The 18,257-nt window shown below is 45.3% G+C and overlaps 1 protein-coding gene across 2 annotated transcripts in view; it reads right to left on the minus strand.

Annotated features, from left to right (window-relative positions):
• The window catches only part of CCDC13 (coiled-coil domain containing 13), a 527,643-nt gene that overhangs the window by 494,018 nt on the left and 15,368 nt on the right, over nucleotides 1-18,257 (minus strand). Inside the window, exon 1 of one of the 2 annotated variants that reach the window (XM_069211021.1) lies at nucleotides 4,450-4,644. The exons of the other annotated variant lie outside the window; for it this stretch is intronic. The gene's annotated coding sequence lies outside the window, so the exon portion shown is untranslated. Of the gene's footprint in view, nucleotides 1-4,449; nucleotides 4,645-18,257 lie in introns of those variants that run through there. 2 annotated transcript variants of the gene reach the window in all.

Consider the following 18,257-nt stretch of genomic DNA (forward strand, 5'->3'; position numbering starts at 1 on the left):
AACCCCAGGCGCGGAGTTGTCACATAGGGCACAGATCATTCTTGGGAGCGGGGGCATGATGAAGGAGAAGGGGGCATGATCCGATATCCCACAGGGTAGGATCTGAGCTTGGGAGATGGCGCAACAGTCAACAGCAGGCATATAGATACGATCTATATGCAAGTGGGTATGATATGCAGCTGAAGTGTGTATAAAATGGAGATGCCCGGGGTTCCAAAGCCTCCACACATCACAGAGGCCAAGAGTAGTAGTCCAATCAGAGACAATGAGCATCCGAATGTCAAGACCTAGTAGGGGTCCCAGTGGTGTCAGCCTCTGGATCCGGAACCACATTCAAAGTGCCACCTATTATGGTCAGCCCACGTGGGAGATCTGGGAGGAACTTGGAAAGATCATGTAGCAGGATGGTGAGGGTCACCAGGGGAGCATACACGCTCACTAGTTTATTGGTCTGGCCTTTCAGTGTTTTGTTGAGTGCAAGCAAGCGACCCCTGTGGGTCTCGAAGGTTGCAAGAAGGGAAGGAGTGTTGCAGCAAGATGGCCACCCTGTGAGACCCGTGAGAGTGACCTGAGTAAAAGACCCTGTTGTAGCCCTAAAGCACCTAAAAGGGGCAGCGCTTACCCAGGAGGTGGGTTTCTTGGAGAACAAGGACCTCATTTCACACAATCTAGTAGACAGTTAACGTTGCAAGACAAAAAGAGCATCACCACTCAGTGGCTGGGCCTGGAAGTAGTCAGGATGAGGGAGGGCAGGCAATCCCTCTGCCCATGGGGCCGATGCATGCACCTGCCATGTGAGGTAGGAAGCCGTATCTTGGTACGCATTGCATGAGGTATATTGCAGATGTATGAATGAAACACAATTAACCTGTTCTGTGCCGCGGACGTAATGGTTACGTCCTGCGGCACAATGCTTGTATGCCCAGGACGTAACCATTATGTCCTGGGCACAGAGCCCAGCTAGCGCTCCCTCTGTGTTCTCCCCCCCACCCCACAAACGCAGGGATGGAAGGGGAAGCCCTTCCCCTTCCACCCCCGACAGCCCCCCTGACCCCCCGCAACCCCCCCTGCGATGTCAGCCATCACAGAGGCCTCCTCCCATTCCAGCGCGATCGGAACGTGGAGGAGGCCTGAGAGGCTTCTTCGCAATCCGGCTGCTAAAATGCCCACTAGACACCAGGGATTTTTTTTTTTTAGCTCAAATTGGCATATGGGAAGCGACCCCTTGGGCAAGGGTCGCTCCCCAAGGGGGCATTTTTTTTTAAGGCCTTCCCCCCCCCCCCCCCCCCCCCCTCCAGGGGCAGATCGGCCTATTATTAGGCGATCTACCCGGGCGGGGGGGGTGCAGAAACCTTTAGGGACAAGGGATCATTTTTTTTTAGAGGTGGGGAGCAACCCCTTAGGCAAGGGTCAATTATACTTAGGCCATTTCTGCCCCCCCTTGGGGGCAGATTGGCCTATTTTTATGAGGCCAATCTGCCCCCAAGGGGGACAGAAACCACTAGACACTAAGGAGTTTTTTTTTTTTTTTTGTGAATTTCACAGAAGGGGAGCAACCCCTTAGGCAAGGGTTATTGCAAAGCAAATTTATTTTAGGCCATTTCTGCCCCCCCCCCCCCGGGGGCAGATCAGCCTATTTTAATTAGGCCGATCTTCCCCCAAGGGCGCCAGAAACCACTAGGCACCGGGGATTTTTTTGTTGTTGTTGTTTTACAGATGGGGAGTGACCCCTCAGGCAAGAGTCGCTCCCCTGGAGGGGCAAATTGTATTTAGGCCATTTCTGCCCCCTTTGGGGGCAGATCGGCTGATTTTAGGTCAATCTAGGTAAACCACTAGGCAACAGGGATCTTTTTTTAGCACCAATGTCACGCAACGGGAACGACCCCGTAGGCAAGGGTCGCTCCCCATGGGGGTGGAGGGGGCGGGGGGCAAATTTATTTTAGGCCATTCTGGGCAGAAACCTCTAGGCGCCAGGGCTATTCTTTTTTTTTTAATGGGTTTTTGTTTGTTTTTTAAGAGATGGGGAGCGACACTTTGGGCAAGGGTCGCTCCCCTGGGGGGCAAATTGTAGTTAGACCATCTCTGCCCCCCCTGGGGGCAGATCGGCCGCTTTTTGTTAGGTCGATCTGCCCCCAAGGGGGGCAGAAAACACTAGGCACTGGGGATCTTTTTTTTTGCGCCAATGTCACGCAAGGGGAGCCATCCCTTAGGCAAGGGTCGCTCCCCGGGGGGTCTGCAGGGCGGGCAGGGGGGCAAATTTATTTTAGGCCATTTTCAAAAATGCGCTGGTTTGCTAGGTTTCCCCTGGTGCCGGCTGAGCTAGAGGGCACAATTCACAGGTAGGCACTTTGTAAAAAAACACCCCTGTTTTCTGTGAAAAAATTTGATGTGTCCACGTTGTGTTTTGGGGCATTTCCTTTCGCGGGCGCTAGGCCTACCCCCACAAGTGAGGTACCATTTTTATCGGGAGGCTTGGGGGAACACAGAATAGCAAAACAAGTGTTATTACCCCTTGTCTTTCTCTACATTTTTTCCTTCCAAATGTAAGACAGGAAATTTGTGGCTCCTCTCAGATTCCAGAACTTTCTGTCACCGGAATGAGAGGAAAAAGTGTTTTCTGGCCAAATTTTGAGGTTTGCAAAGGATTCTGGGTAACAGAACCTGGTCAGAGCCCCACAAGTCACCCCATCTTGGATTCCCCTAGGTGTCTAGTTTCCAAAACTGCACAGGTTTGCTAGGTTTCCCTAGGTGCTGGCTGAGCTAGAGGCCAAAATCCACAGCTAGGCACTTTGCAAAAAACAGCTCTGTTTTCTTTGTGAAAATTGATGATGTGTCCACGTTGTGTTGTGGGGCATTTCCTGTTGCGGTTGCTAGGCCTATCCACGCAAGCGAGGTACCATTTTTATCGGGAGACGTGGGGGAACACAGAATAGCAAAAACAAGTGTTATTGCCCCTTGTCTTTCTCCGCATTTTTTCCTTCCAAATGTAAGACAGTGTGTAAAAAAGACATCTATTTGAGAAATTCCCTGTAATTCATATGCTAGTATGGGCACCCCGGAATTCAGAGATGTGCAAATAACCACTGCTTCTCAACACCTTAACTTGTGGCCATTTTGGAAATACAAAGGTTTTCTTGATACCTATTTTTCACTTTTTATATTTCAGCAAATGAATTGCTGTATACCAGGTATAGAATAAAAACCCATTGCAAGGTGCACCCCATTTATTGGCTCTGGGTACCTAGAGTTCTTGATGAACCTACAAGCCCTATATATCCCCGCAACCAGAAGAGTGCAGCTGACCTAACGGTATATTACTTCCAAAAATCTGACATCGCAGGAAAAAGTTACAGAGTAAAACGTGGGAAAAAATTGCTGTTTTTTTCACCTCAATTTCAATATTTTTTATTTCAGCTGTTACTTTCTGTAGGAAACACTTGTAGGATCTACACAACTGACCCCTTGCTGAATTAAGATTTTTGTCTACTTTTCAGAAATGTTTAGCTTTCTGGGATCCAGCATTGGTTTCTCACCCATTTCGGTCACTAACTGGAAGGAGGCTGAAAGCACAAAAAAATAGTAAAAATGGGGTATGTCCCAGTAAAATGTCAAAATTATATTGAAAAATGGGGTTAGTCTGCCTGTTCCTGAAAGCTGGGAAGATGGTGATCTTGCTACCGCAAACCCTTTGTTGATTGTTGATGCCATTTTCAGGGAAAAAACCACGAGCCGTCTTCTGCAGCCCTTTTTCCCATTTTTTTTTTAAAAACAAAACAAAGTTTTCACTGTATTTTGGCTTATTTCTTGGTCTCCTTCAGGGGAACCCACAAAGTCTGGGTACCTCTAGAATCCCTAGGATGATGGAAAAAAAGGACGCAAATTTGGCGCGGGTATATTATGTGAACATTATGAGGGCCTAAGCGCGAACTGCCCCAAATAGCCAAAAAAAAGGCTCGGCACAGGAGGGGAAAGGCCTGGCAGCGAAGGGGTTAAGTAAACCTTAGATCTACACAGAACCAGCAATAAAATAAACTTTAACATTGTACTTAGTTCCCACCCCCAAACAAACACCCTACCCCATACCTCCACCCAAGAAGCATCTGAAAAAGAAGACAGAGATGTAAAACAATACGGAAGAGGAAATGGAGTGATGGACCCCTCCTTAAACAATGATAAGTAACGGCCACCGAGGGGGGATTCAAGTATGAATACCTTTGTGCTACCCTAGCATAATTGGCATGTTTATGTAGCAGGACTTTGAGAGAGGTCTGTGTCCGCGTTGTTCTCAGTGTGTTGCAGCAAAGCAGTGACCAGGGGTTCTTCACGACCCTGAAGATGTTCTAGGCCTAGGAGTGCAATAGTGAGGGAGACTGACCTCATGCCCAAGGAGATTTCAAGGAGGATTTGGAGCAATGGTTGTGACACCTTTTCCAGGAGCAAATGAGATACCTTTGTGGTTTGAGCGCCAGCATGTTTCTGGCTGTCTCCATGCTTCTGGGCTCCCAAGGAGAGATCGCTGTTTGAACACAGAGAGGGTGTTCTTCCATAAGCCACAACCAGGCGGATTCTGGGGGTCTAAAAAAAAAAAAAAAACATGAATTACACAGAGCCTGGCGGTGAACAGAAGACAATACTGAAGACCCATCTCCCTGAGCTTCTGCTTGACCTCTAGGTACGAGCGGCATTGTTGCTGAACCTCCCGGGAGTAGTCAGGGAAAAGGAGGACTTTGGCATCTCTACAGTGGAGGTCTGCCCGAGAGAGGGCCTCCAGAAGGATGGTGTATCTGTCTCTGAAATGAAGGATACGAACGATCACCAGTCAGGGAGAGACACCTGGAGGAGGTCAGAGCCCTGTGAGCCTGTTTTATTGCGAACCAGGAGGACAATTGGTCTGGGGACATCCAGGATTTTATCCAAGTTTCAAACCAGATACCTGTTGAGGTTCTGTACCTTGAGGGATGCCAATCACACAAGCATTATTGCGCAGAAAGCAAATCTCAGCGTCTTCGGTAGAGCGGTGTAACTTTTTCATATGCATAAGGAGGCCAGACACCTAGGATTTGAGAGTGGTAGCTTCATCCTCCACTGTGGATATTTGGGATTTAGCTTCAGTGATCCTGGCTGTGGAATTTCGGAGATCTTAATGAAGCAAGGGCATGTCGACATGCACCTCTCCTATCTTGGCCTTCACAACGGCTTGGGAGGACTGAATGGATTGGAGAATTGTTACAGGGTTGCCTTCGGAGGGGAGGGATTTTTCTGTGCCAGCGCCCCCTAGTTTGCCTAGACGGAGTAGTGGTGGTATATTGATACATTTGAGTGTGGGAGGTTGCCAGGTTTGTCCTTACCCATGGTGTCTGGCCATTGCACACTTGACCCGCTTGCCACGATTCCATGGTAACACAAGCAGCTGGTCTCTCGGGGAGACGTGAAGAAATGTAATTGGTGTCTTAGATGGTCTGTGGCTGTCACCGAGGACATAAAGAAAGTAGTGTCTGCCTAGGCTTTAGCAGTTTGATCGCTTGTACAACATTATCGTCCATGCAAATAATATCCGGATGTGAAATGGGGACAAATATACAGAAAGGCCTGGACAGGGGTCACTGGGGTCTGAGAAGGTCATCCTTCAGGGCCTGGATAGGCTTACATTTTCTTCAGGGGAGATCAACCTCCCTGTGACATCAGTAAAGAACAGTCGAAGGAGGACTCATGCCTGGGGGAGGTTGGTTCAAAGATTTTGAATGGCCCCAGTGACCGCTGAGGAGGGGCTGCAACATGCAGGAGGGTGCCGGACCCCAAGACAGTGTTTGTAAGTACCACAATGCCTGCAGGTCTCCTCTCAAAGACCCGTATAGGCTCCCGACTCCACAAGATGGGAGTCATTCATTGGAGAAGAGTGGCAGTGGGGCCGCAACGATGGGTAGGTGTTGTGGTGGAAGGCGTAGGCGGTCCTGGGTTCTATTGTGCAGTTCGAGCCATTCAGAGGCCCCGAGGACCGCAAGGAGAAAGATCTTCGATGGGTCCCTCCAGCAGACGCTGGCCCTGGAGGTAGCATTGGAGGAGGCACCAGGGCCTACAATAGTCCCATCAGCCTAGCCACAGCCCGGCCAGGACACGAAGAAGGTAGGTCCCCCAAGACAGAGGCCGCACCACACCTAAGCCCGGGTCTCAGTGCAGGCAAGGCTTGCACCAGAGACTGCCAGTAGGCCTGAGGGGAGGTGATAGTACCTGAGGGCATCTGACCCCTCTTACAATAAGCATCCAGGGTACCTTTGTGTGTCCGAGTCAGGAGTTATGGCACTAGGTAATCCTCTCCCTGGCTCGGGCTGGGCATCCATAGACTATAAACAGTTGATCCTATGGGGCGGGCCGCCTTGAGGGTCCTTATGCAGGTGCATGCAATCCTGCAGCAGGCTGGATGGGGGACAGGGTTGCTACTTCCTACCAGGAGCCCAAGGGTGTGCGGGCCTGCAGGGAGTGAAGAACACATGTCGGCAGTCACACAAGGTCCTCTCTGCAGTGCTGAGGCACGCGGGAGGGAGGGTGGAGCCTCACTCACCTCCCCTCATATTTGGGTCATTGACGGCCCTCCGCTGCTCCTCAGTAGGCCAGATGGGCCTTGGGCACGGCATGTGTGGGTCTCCAGCTGGGAACTACAAGACAGCAGAAGTGGGTTTCAAGATGTAGCAGCAGGTCAGGGGGACTCAAAGGCAGCCTCTGTCCAGCAGCCTCACTGGAGGATCAACTAGGGCGGCCCATCGAAGCAGGCGAGAGGAGAGCCGCCATTTGCCACTGCAAGCCGCCATATCATCAGCCACTACATGGTGAGACGTAGCAGGTAACTGGGGCAGCCTTATCTTCCCTTTGAGAAATCCGGCAGCCGTAGAGTCTCAGGGGATCAGAAGGCAGGTTCACAGAAGAAATAGAACTGTGTGATGGCAATGGATATGAGCGACTGACAGAGGGATCCGGAGCACTCTTAGAGTGCGACCACCGTCTTGAAGATCAAGACACACACTCTTCAACTGCTGCTTTTTTTAATTAGCAATGAGCACCATTTTTATTTTTAAAAATCCTGTGCTGCTGCATGTACGCCACAGTTTTTTATGCGCTTGCACTGTCTAAAGTACATACTTGTAACGCAGAATTTCTCCAAGTTGCTGCATGGCCTACATTTAAAACAAGTCGGAAACAACTCACAATAGGGTGCTCAGCTCTGAGCTGGGTTAGGGCAAGGCTCTAGATTTGAACTAGGTTCTGTAAAACTCCCAACTTGCCAGTTGACAGTACATTTCTGCTGTATGGGGTGAACCATGTTCCCGCTTGAGGGTTTACTGGGACACAGTGGTGAAAGGTGTGGCGGAAATCATGGAGCACGAAGCTGCATGCACACCTGCTCATTGCTTGCTGCACTGGTTTCCTCATACTCCCAAGAATAAAGCAACTAGTAGATTCCAAGACCTCACATTTATTCTAGCCAAACGAGAATTGAAAAAGAACTGGAAAAGCCCAAAAGGTCCAATCCCCAAAGTTGGAAGAGAGAGTTAAAGAAATGGGCAGAGGGTGAAAGATTAGTGCTGAATAAAGAGCTCGGAAGGGGAAGAAGATACCCTGAGTTGAAGGAGGCCTGGGAGCAGATTATCATAGCATTGAATGATGGGCCCTCAACTTCCTGCATAGAGGGAGCGGAGCCAGTCACAACACCCACTAAATGAAGAGACAATACATCCACATACCCGCTAGAAAGCAGAAGCAAAAGATAGGCTAGGTAGCTGATACATAAAGCTCGGGCACTATGAGCGGCATCAAGCTGTAACACAGCTATGGGCGCAGTAAGAAAATCCTATAAAGGGTAGATGGTAAGCGGGCGGCGGGGATATGAGGGACATTTAAGAGTTGAATTGTACTATTTCTTACCTTATTACAGCATTCCGACAAGAGCGATATCCAACCTAACACTTCCCTCAATTATATGTATATAGAGATTAGACATACCCAGAGGATATGAGAAGGGGTAGGTATATGTTAAGTCTGGATCGCTTTCTAGGTTTGTACAAATGCATGAGGACAGTCAATACTTTGCAATTTCCGGAAAAACTCAGATTAACAATACGGGTTGAGTGACTGTCGATATTATACCATTCCTATGTATCATTAATGGTTGAAATAAAATTCCAATAAAATGTGTCTAAAAAAAAAAAAATGGGGTGAACCACGTTGTCTTTGTTTGTCTGCTTATGAATGGAACATCAAACAGGCAGCAGAAAAGAGGTGGAAAAGTCTGACTGTATCAACAAAAATATAAGCATTATCGATATTAGAAAAAAGTATTCATTGTGCAACTGTAATTAAATTGAATTTCTACCATGAAAGTGTGGTTTTTGTTTTGAGGAATTGGCCAGACTACGAACATTAAAAGAATTAAAGTGTTTGTGCACAGTACATAATAATCCGGGTACAAACTGACTTTCCAGTATTACGCAACCACTAGGGTAATTAATCGTGCAAGTAGCTTAAAAACGTAGAAATCCCCATTTTATGGCAAACGTGACAACTTTTTTACTTTTGATACAGTGTTTAAAATAGTGCAGTGTATTTCAATTCTATAAAACCATAAACACAGACAAACTGAAATGTATTGGCACATTGTTTTACCGCTCAACCCCTGCCAAGTGCCTTAACAGAAGCATTCACTCTGTGCCTTCAATGAGCTTCGACGTAGTGTGACATCATACTTGTATTGACAAGGGTTGGTTATGAGCTAAGGAAGTGAAGAACGGAAATTCTTGAAACAATCTTACTTAAAAAGTTTCTGCAGGAGCATTAACATTAATGTTCTCGATGAGTGGATGTGTGTGTGTCTATGTACCTTGTGTGTGTTATTTAATGTTTATGTGTGTATTTATGTGGTAGCTTAGCTTTATGTGTGTGTGTGTGTATGTTTGTGAGTGTAGTGTATCTCTGAATGTATGAGTTAGCACCCCCAGCACTGCCTATATTTTCTCCTTGCTATACAGTTTATTATTTCATAAACACACAACAGCTGGGCAACATGTTTCCTTATTATGCAAAGCATCGGCCACTATCAGTTGAATCCAGGCCACCATATACAAGATTACCAGCAGTAATGACCTTAATTTATCAAGCAGCGTTGCCATCAGTAATTAAGCAAGCACTGGTAAAGCCAATAGGTCTCAGCAATCTCAAAGCAAAGCTGTAGGCATTGGAAATGTTAAAGCATTTGTGTATATCAATTAATACAGCCCCAGAGCAGTACACAAATGCATTTCCATTTCCAACGTCTATAGGTCTCGGATTGTTGAGATCTACTGGCGTTGCCAATGCTTTATAATACTTATAGGTCACCCCTAAAGTAGGCCCTAAAGGCTGATAGGGTGGGGTGCATTGTTTTTAAAATGTAGGATGTGTACTTATGTTTTACATGACTAAATAAACAAAGCATTCCCTGAAAACTTTGCATTGATATTGGAGCAGGACAGGGAAATACAAGTAGTAAGGAAGACAACAGCAACCGACCTTCAAGTACAGGCACTGAATAGCGAGTCCTTTTTATTCTGAATATACAACTGACAGATAAACTGAAAACAAGAAGAAGAAATTGAAGGAGATAAATTTGGAAATGGATTCCTTCAATGAATATTTGTTGAAAAGAAAAACTGGCAAAGCAAGAAAGGATATTTAGATGTTCTTTGCATGAAAGGGTATACCTCTATCTCCGTGAAAATTTCTGTATTAAAGATCCAAATGGCCCTAACACAACTAAAAGACAGATGGTCACGATTACACCTGAATCCGAAGGGGAGGTCTACTAGGTATGATTATTTCAGTGAAGGAAAACAACTAACCTCTCCTAATAGAAATATTTTTTTAAGATCAGAAGAGTGGTGGTTTTCGGGGACGACATCAGACTCGACGGAGAGTAAAGTTTTATTACTATCCGGATCAGTCCCATCAGTATCTCCAGACTAGTCAACAACAATACTGAAGACCATAGATACGTCGGTTTGTCTCCCCATTTTTAACCTCACCATCTTCCCCTTTGGACCAGCCATCAATGAAGTACTTGCCAAAGACCTGGCGTTTGTCCCCAGCCAAAGAATCAACACATTTGAACTAATCAAGGAACTACATGCATTTTTCAGGAGAATAAGATTTTAAAAGTTTTTCTTCAACAAAGAGTATACAGAGGACACCAATTTAACTGGCCTGAAACTTCATTCTGATTTTATTCCTAGCCTGTAGAAGGTGGGCCCTGAGGAGGAGGTGTTTTAATAGGCCACCCTGACCAAGATGTAGAGAAACTTGTGATTAGTTTCAGGACCCGTGCAAAATCTCTCTAAAGAACAATCCAAGGCTCTCCAAAGCCTGTGACAAGGGTGTTGGAATCGTGCTGTTTGATACGGTGGCATATAAAATGAAGATGAAATCTATGTTATCCAACACTGAGTACTATAGAAGTGTTAGAAGTGATCTGAGTCAAACTATATGTTCCAAAATTGAGAAGATTTGTGAGAGAGCGCTTCAGAACCAGATGATATCCAATTCTCAATTTACGTATAAATATGCAGCATATTCTAGGACTCCTGCTATGTATGGGGACCCTAAAACCCAGAAAGATGTGTATGACCCTCCTCTCAGACCTTCTGTATCTACTATACCATTGTCCAAAATACAGCAGCGCTTTCCTCAAATCTTTGATTCCTAGGTTTCTTTTTTATTTTAAGGACACGGGCTACATGAGTTCCAACGCAGAGGGCTTCAGGTTCAACCCTGATAGGAAGTTTTTGGTAACCATAGAAATAGCCCTCTACACTAAAAGTCCTCAAGTAGAGGCTATGAGGAGGTCAAGTAAGATTTCCTTCAAGAAGTTCCGGAGCTACCTAATGCTTTCATTCTCCAATGTTTGGAAACTGTTTTAAATGAGAACTATTCTGAATTTGATGGCAACATCTATAAGCAAATCAAGGGTATAAGTATGGGGCCTGCACCCGCAGAATGGCAAATATACATATATAGGCTCTTTTGAGCATAGGATGCATTTCTAATTAAGTGGCCCAGTTCTTTGAGAATATTACAAATTTAGCTAGGTAACAATCATATTTTTCCATCTGGGAAAGGGACATTGATACCCTTAATGAATTAATTGAATGGATCAATGCATGTGATGACAGCCTTAGATTTAGCCCCAAAATTCAAAGTAAGAGAGTGGAGTTTTTAGATATTTGGATCTATGAGGAAGATGGACAGCTCCAGGTATCGCTCTATACCAAACCAACCACATGAAACACTTTTACATTTTGAAAGTTTACCATCTACTGCGGCAATGTCAGGGGAGCCAGTTTGGTTGATTCCTCTCACCTAGGGTAACATAAAAGTGGCATTTAAGAATATGACCAATTGCAAGAGCAGCAATGTAATTTATCTTATCATCTGACAAGGTAATTTGGGCTATGTTGGTGAAACGGGGAGACAATTCAGAATTCGACTCAGCAAACACAAATCAGACATTCGAAATCAAAGAATCCAGGATCCCCTTGTTGCACACTATTTGGAGCAAGACCATATGGAGAATGACCTTAGGTCGACTATCCTTGAAAACTAACTATATCAAGGACCCAAATGCATACAGCAAAACAAGCATTTGTAATGCAACTGGTCTCACGTTTGCTTCAGTTAGAGCTATTGGCATAGTAAATTCCTAACTGGACTTTTCTTGCCACAAAAAAGAAAAGTAAAACAGTTGACATAAGCGAGCAGATTAAAATCACCACGATCACGTTGAGTATGAGGGTGAAGAAGAGACACAAAAGGAAAAAGAAGTTAGCTCACAGTTAAAAGTATTGGCAAAAGTTCAATTATCCATGTAACAGGGTCGATGGCTAAGGCGATAACAAAACTGCCCAAAGGAGGGACAAAGGTAAAGCATTTACCAACGGTAAAGGATTTTTGAAAGGCATGCCCATGAACAAGTGACAGTGATGGCGGTGCGGTGGGCGTATTTAAAAGCCCACAGATAGATTACAACAGGCCAGAGTGTTTGCGCGCTCAACCTAAAAAGAGAAGTGTTCCTGATTTTCTTTCTGGACTCTGTTGCAAAGGGTCTCAACCACATAGTACTATTGCAGCGGAACAGTTTTGGGCAACATGCATTACTTATGTTCAGGCAGTGTGGGTATGCTTTTCATAGTCTAACTTTAGGCAGCCTTTCTTAGGATGTTTTGGTCTCAATGATCTATTAGATTAACTCGGTGGGAAATTTGAATGTTTAACATCAGTAGCACTGGGGGTAGGAGGATTGGGCCTCTTCACCCCGGAACTTGGAGGAGTCATTATGATTTTTTGGTTTTGCTTTGTTCTTCCCAATATGGCAATCTTTAGTGCTGTTTACAAACCCTGTTGTATCCTTGAAGGTAAACTCTGGGGGTACTGCTTCTTTTTGATTATTATTACCTAGTCCTACATTAGATCAAGCAAAGCACTTTGCTTACTCAGGGGTGTGGAATTTATTAAAATATCTACTTGTCCACGGGACCGGTTGCTTCTCAAATCTACTTGTCCTGTAAAAAGATCTACTTGTCCCTTTGGTGCCATGTAGTGTGGCGCCAAATTATGGCAGCAATCTCATTATGTAAGAGCTCTGATAATAGCCTCTCTGATTATGCCAGGGCTACTACCATAGTAGGGCTTGAATACTTGCAGTTTCAATCCCTACTGTAGCAATTTCCTTATTTTTCCACCTTTCTGCAGATCTGCATACTGGGGCTGGAGGAAGCAGTAAGCAATAGTTCCAGGGCTGGAATGCCTTTGAGTCTGCAAACCTACTAACCTGCATGTTTTAAAGATCTTCACCAGCTTCTCTCTAATATTTTCCCATAATAAGAAAGGTTGGACATTTACTCCTGACAATGGCAGAATTAGAACTTCTTCCAGGGTTGGGAAGCAGGTGGCTGGAGGGAAAATGAACTTGCAAATGCTCAATAGATTTTCACATGAGCAAATCTACACATGCGTATTTACCCATGCTAAAATACAATTCACAAAAATTTTATAGGGGTACGACATATACCATGGGTGCACTTTTGTGACTTTCTTTATTTGGGGCCACATGTAGGTAGGTTCAGATTTGCGACTAAATCCGAATGTAGGATGGTGTCCCCCTTGTGAATGGCGGCCTCACAGGGATGGTGGCCTGCTGGAGACAGCAGACCACCATGTCTGTGACTGCTTTTCAATAAAGCAGTTTTTTTTTTTTGTAATGCAGCCCGTTTTCCTTAAAGGAAAACGAGATGCATTACAAAAACGAAAAATGAAACGTTTTCGTTTCATTTTTTCAGAGCAGGCATTCACAATGGGGAAGGGGTCCCAGGGGGACCCCTTCCCTTTTGTGAAAGTGTTAGCACCTATTTGAAATGGGTGCAAACTGCGATTGGTTTGCGCCCGCGTTCGCAAAACAATCCTACATTGCACTGCGAGTCGCAATTAGGAAGGGAACACCCCTTCCTAATTGCGAGTCGCAAACCCGTTTTGCGATTCGGTAACCAGGTTACTGAATCTCAAAACTGGGTTTGTGCATCGCAATGTGCTTTTTGCACGTCGCAAGCAGCGAAAGTCGCTGTTTGCGACATGCAAAAAGCTACCAACATGTGGGTCTTGGTCCCTAATTAGGTCTTTTGTTAAAGACATTTTGTTTTTATTAAACTTCTATTTCTCTCTCTTTCGGCTGGCTTTACTGTGAGTGATCGCATTCTTCTCTTCCACAAGGAGCATATTGGCACACAAAGTAGTTTTGTTCAGTGTCAGGAACTACAGTGGCAATCAGTGACGTAACGAAACTGGAGGGTGCCCCTTTGCAAAGAACATGAAGGAGCCCCCTCTCCAGACTCACTCAGGGCAGGTGCTGTGCTGAAAGGGCCCCCTGGAGGGCGGCTTCGGGGCCTTTGTTATGCCACTGGTGGCAACGTGTGCTTTTAGAGTTCAAAAACGTTTTTTTTTTTTTTGCCAGTGTTTGTTACAATGTTGAGGGCCTGGTAGCTCCCACAACAATAAAGTGTTACAAAAGCCATGTCAAAACAAGACACGCATTGATGAAACTAAAAGACTTATAAAAATATGTCAGATCAGTTGGCTTTGTCAGTGTTTGTTTATTTTCATCCTTCCCATAATCGTGTTGAAAATGGTTACACTGATTTTCCATTAGAAATATTTTTGGGAAATACTAGCATGCATCAAAACATTTTACTAAATGACACCTCATTTGCATCTAATCAGAGAGCATTCTGGGAGCATTATACTTAGCCTCATAGCCTAAACTTTTCAAACATGTGTATACACGTTTTTTTTATTTGTACTGGAACCAACGTCAGTAGTGAAGTGTGACCTTAAAACATTTATTTACAGCACTCACCCTAATAATGAAGGTTTTCAAATAATGAACCATAAATACAAGTTTGAACAGCATTATCTTTTGGAAACACATTACCTCAACTGTAGAGAGTTCCACTCACTATAAACAGGCAGCCAAAGGGTTTGTGCTGCAGAGGGTTGGGCCTACTTGTCCCAAGGACAAAGTAAACATAAAAACTTGTTGACCTTGACCCCAAACAAGATGTCCCGGGTCAGGCGATAGGAATTCCACATCCCTGTTACTATGGCAGGTTTTGTAAGTATGCATTCTCAACATCTTTTCTATTTCTTTCTTTAGTTGGAAGAGTATAGATACCAGTTCCAACATGGCCACAACTTTAGGTATTATCAGCTGCCCTGTTTCAAATACTTTTGGTTGCAAGCTTGTTTATGTTTTTTAAAACAAAATTCTGTAGGATTAGCTGTTTTCAAAAGTGAGAGGTTTTTATTTTTCTATTCTTTGCCTCTTTCATGGCTGCTTTTGTGCAATCAATAGCAGGCCACTTTACATTGGGTGACAAGATAACGGTGTGTGTGGTTCTGTTGGTTCTTAGGAGGGCCATCTGGGCCCAAACAGTAGTATTCAGACCACGTGATTTTTTAGGGTTCTTTGATGGAGACGTGAGTGTTTGCCGGATCAGTGTTCGCCGTGTGGGCCTTTACATCGGAGGGAAAGGTAAGCACCCCTGTAGGTTTATGGGTTGGATATAGACCATCATACCCGGGTGGGTGGCATTCATTACTTGCAATTTGCTTGATTCTTAAATAGACATCATCTATCAGGACTGCCCTTTCTAGCCTGTTGTTTTTTGACCGCCTGAATTCCCGTTGGTACATCAAGTATTATTTATCTGAATGGGGAGTTATTTCCTCAGGTTATAAAAGGTACATATTTTGTTTTTCAGATATGTGGACGTCATGTTATCTGTATCAATGACGCTGTAAGGGATTTCTTTGTATGGATATTAATTAGGCCAGTATTTGACCTTGTGATTCATCACCTTATAAACCGATTAATTACCTTTGTAAACACATCTGTCCCCAGCTGGTCTAAAAATGATGTATACATGCTCTCTTCTCCTTTAGTATGGCGTTTTGGATATGCTGCTACTCTTTGGGATTTGTTTCTTTGCATATGGCAGTGGTCACACTTTGCACTTTTTATTGGAGTTGCAAGGCATGGAGGCAACTTGTAAATAGAAGAGACATACACACTTTTGGCTGTCTATGGGGCAAGAGATTGGCGTTCTTCTGGTATTCTTGACCAATCTATTTTCCTCATGTAGTGGGTAGTGATACGTTTGTTTCTTCTCCCCCCTTTTTTTCTTTTGTTATGTTTTTTTTTTTTTCATTGAGGTATTTCAATGTGTATATTAACGTTGTTTGTTACCTTTGCTTTAATTTATAAAGAATTAGTGGGACAGAGACCCTTCTCCCCATTTTTCTTTTTGGATTTTATTCAGTACAGGTTTATTTATTTGTTTCCTGAGCAAGTGCCACCTTGCGCTGAAACACGCATCAGCACCTGCACAACACCTTCTCTAGCTCAGAGAGTAACAATATTGGTTGAGAACATTGTAGATAATTATGTATTGTACTTTTTTTCATATGCACTATATGAATTTCTTTGATTTTAAGAATATGAATTACAGATGAGGAATAGGCCTGACAATCAGTCCATGACTTAGTGAGTCATTTTTTATAAATATCCTATTTAGAGCCTGTGTTTGGAGGTGGAGTGCTCTTGTCTTCTTTATTATTTATGGTTTACATGTCTTGGCAGTGCAAAACTCAAAAAGTTGTTTTTCACTGTTGTAAGGCCCATCTCTCCCATTGACTAGGTTACTTTATTAAATTTAATAAGTGCTGACTTTGGACTGGGAGTCAATAGAGATATGATGTTTAGACTCAAATGAACTGTAATTTTAAAACCCTTTTTATTGGTAAAGTCGGATCTTAAGTCACAATTCTGAAAATTACACTTTTAAGAAGTTGTAATTTTGCAGGCCTAATGATTTGAGCCTTCTGTCAATGCCCGGGGTAACATGACTGGGAAGGGCTCTGCTGTTGGGGTTTGCATATTCCTGCCAGACAGTGACACAAAAGGGACTTAGTTGTGAACAAGATTGGCCTTGTCATAAAGGTTGGGGCAGAGCTGTGACCTGCCCCACTTGCATGTCAAAGAGCTTGTTTCCAGCACACATAAAGGACCCTGACTTATTGGATTCTTGACAGGGTAAGGGAAGCACTGTCCAGAACAAGATGTGGGGGTAGGCCAGGGGGGTTCTCTCACACACAAAGGCTGGCACCATGTTTCAATATTGAACTTCCAGAGTCACTCTTCTGGACATTACAGAAAAAGACTGCCCTGTTGCTTAGGTGCTACCTTGCTCTCTGAGAAGGAAGACTGGACCTGCTCCCTTCGTCCCAGACTAGCCAGGGGAACTCCAGGGATCATTGGCTTTCCTCTTTTCAGAGGGGACAGGGACACAACAAACTTCAGTGGCATCCATGCAACTGCAGAGCTGACATGCTGCACTGGCGCAGCCTGGACCTCTAACTGGACCTATGTGACCCTGCTGGCCCATGTTGAAGTGAATTTCTGATTCCAAAGAAGAGCTTCTCATAACCTGATGTTTTCGGCTCCTCGCATCCGCGATCACGCCTGTTCACATACACTGAGACTCTCCCTCTGGTGACAACTGTTGACCCAAACCTTTGGTGTAATGGACGCTTCATGGTACAGATACCTTATCCATGTAAAATCTGCACTTCGTGCTACAGCAACGACAGCCCGTTGTGACAGTCGACGACCAGCAACGACCATCCAAGACACCCAAGAAGCTAGTCGCACAATAGTGACAGCAGCCTGCTTCACTTGGCCTCTTCTTCGCACTACAGCAATGACCACCCACAACACTCTCTCTGCTCCTCGCAACCTACTCCACTGCAAATGGAACTCTTCACGCCACACTTTGAGAAGGTAACTTGTCAACAGGACTCACCTAAGTCCCTGCATCCAGCTCAGGCTCCACCATGGTTGGCCTGAACTTTTTCTTTCCGCAGTCGAGCACGACCAGATGACCTCCTGTGGTGCTTCATGCTTTTAGACTCTATGGCCCTTATAACGACGTCGGCAGTCTTTTTGTAAGACCGCCGAAGCCGCGGACGCAGAAAGACCGCAAGAGCTGGCAGTCTTAATACCGCCCTATTACGACTGATTTTGGGCAGAATTCCAACACCAGTCTTCCTGGAGGTCGGTGGTGAAGCGGCAGTTCCACTGCCGGCACCGCCAGGGCAAGAGGACGCCACACGCCGTATCACGACATGTAGTACGGCGTGCTGGTGTCCTGATGACGGGGCGCTGTCAGTGGTGGAAACGCCGGGACCCGTCCCCTTCCGGATGACCTTCTCAACAGACGAGGTAAATGGTTTGTCCGACAGGGGAGGGGAGTGTGTGTGAGTGCCTGTGTGAATGTCATGAATGCGGGGGGAGTGTTTGTGGGTGCGTGTCTGTGTGTGAGTGATTTTTTGTGGACAGGGTGAGGGGTGTGTGTGAGTGTTTGGATTGGGAGTGGGGGGTTGTGAGTGTTTATGGATGGGTGAGGGGGTGAGCGATTGAGTGCGACTGAGTGGATGGAAGGGGTGAGTGCGTGTATGCGTGTGCATGTGTTGGGGAGGGGAGTGCGTGTTTGTGCGAGTGGACGGGAAGAGCAGGTGCGTGTGTGTCAGTGGACAGGGAGAGCTGGTGAGTGCGTGTATGCGGTGCAGGGGGGGAGAGGTCTGAATGTATGTATGCACTGGAAGGTAGAAGGGGGAGTGAATGCGTGCAT

This window comes from Pleurodeles waltl, chromosome 10, assembly GCF_031143425.1.
Source record: "Pleurodeles waltl isolate 20211129_DDA chromosome 10, aPleWal1.hap1.20221129, whole genome shotgun sequence".
NCBI lineage: Eukaryota > Metazoa > Chordata > Amphibia > Caudata > Salamandridae > Pleurodeles > Pleurodeles waltl.